Genomic DNA, 1,861 nt, shown 5'->3' on the forward strand with positions numbered 1-1,861 from the left:
GCAGATATTACATTTTATTATGGAATAAATATCACATTCATGAGTGCCAAACTGAAGCCAGGTAAATAAAATTCAGTAAAAATAAAGAAAATATTGAATGCCTTAACAAATCTGACGAAATTTTGCAATATTTGTTGTTGACAAAACTAGACTATTTTTGTATACTGTTACAAAAAGCTGACATTGGTAAATTTGCCTGCTAATGACTTAAGTCATAAACCTGGTGAAAACAACATAACATATTTCCTTTCCCTTGTATTTGACATTATTTTTACAAAAATTCTATTGATGTCTTCAGGCAGATGTAAGCTCATCTTCTGATATCTGTAAGAGAAAACAAAGACACGTCTTATGAAGTGTTATGATCTTTATCCTGGATCATTTTTATGGAAATGTAGGTAATTATTTACCAATAATGTTTAATTAAAGCACAGACATAATGAGTTATTTTTTGTGTCACGATCAAACATCATGACATAATGAACCAAGTTTTACCGACTTCTGTATGAAAAAAGGAAGTCATGTAGGAGTGGCATGACATGAAAAAAGATGCCAGAATTTTCTTTGTATGTGAGCTGCTCCTTTATCATGTTTGAATATTTTAGTTTCTTTATGCTACCCTAATGGTCACAGTTTCAAATTGTTGTACATTTTTAGACTATTATAAGTGTCATAACTCACCAGATCTCCTTTCACAGATGATCAAGAGAAGAATAACAGTAGGTGCTGTCAGTACTGCAACCTCAACAATAATGAGCTAATCGGCTCTCCTGATTTTGCCAAGTGGTTGATGTCCTCAGATAAAAGTAAATAGTTCTGTATTATTAAATTACAGACAAAGATTTTGATTAGCTACAGTTGGTTGGATTGTATGTTTGGTGCGAAATGGGTATGGTGGGGGCCCGGCCCGCAATTTTTTCACAGGGCCCAAAATTGCTAGCAGCGCCCCTGCCCCGGGTCAATTTCATTGACGTGTTTGCACACTATATTCAGCTGGTCAACAATAAAGACGTTTCCCCATAGCGCTTAGCAGCGCAGCATCGAGGAAAGCTTTTGATAGGGAACTGCTTTTAAAACACTTGTTAGATATCCCTTTGATAAAACTCAGTCAACAACACAAGTGATAGACCTATGGCTTTTTGCAAAATGATGGTGCAATAAAATATAGTGTGGGTAGAATTATTATGTAGCTACATCAAAATTTTGATCACACATCTTTTACTAATTCCAAACCAAATGCATCTTAATAATTATCATTAAGTTTGTAAATAAAGCATTTATAAGTAATACATTATTGTTAATGATGGCTGGTTGGAGAAAAAAATTAATATTCAGGTGTGCAGATTTATTAGGCACATTTTCTTTTACAGGTTAAATGGACCAAAAAAGGTTTAACAGACAATGAAAAATTCATTATTTAATGTCCATTAAAAAAGACCCCATACTATAAAAATTGCAAAATTGAGGTGTGACCATTAGACAACAAATACTGATTGAGGCAGCAGGGTCATAAAAATAGGATAAAAAGGAAAAGATATATACAAAATGAATGTTAGTTATTAAAATTGCTGTGGTTTGGAATTGGTTAAAGGTGTTCAGAAAAAAAGTGATAAAAAATATTCTGCACACACTGTAGCACTTGTGGCTCTGCTGCGACTACATTTTAACATTCATCAGGTCTCTGTGTTATCATAAGGTGGTCAGAATGGTTAGTTTACACATTGTGCGCATTGGCTGAGACAATTAGCAGATTTTTAAAACCTACAAAGCCTTTTACAGTGCTTGCATTTATTGTAATGTCACATGTCAGCTCTTATACTTTTCTACTTAATCATTATATGGCTTTGAGATTGCACAAAGA

General features: G+C 33.5%; 1 long non-coding RNA gene across 1 annotated transcript; it reads right to left on the minus strand.

The window, feature by feature from the left end:
* Positions 1–1,428, minus strand: LOC141350111 (uncharacterized). The gene is made up of 2 exons (XR_012358083.1): positions 682–1,428; positions 1–324 (listed from the first exon to the last, which is right to left on the minus strand). It is a non-coding gene; the product is annotated as an uncharacterized lncRNA (long non-coding RNA).
* Between the last annotated feature and the right edge of the window lie 433 nt (positions 1,429–1,861).

This window comes from Misgurnus anguillicaudatus, chromosome 16 (assembly GCF_027580225.2).
Source record: "Misgurnus anguillicaudatus chromosome 16, ASM2758022v2, whole genome shotgun sequence".
NCBI lineage: Eukaryota > Metazoa > Chordata > Actinopteri > Cypriniformes > Cobitidae > Misgurnus > Misgurnus anguillicaudatus.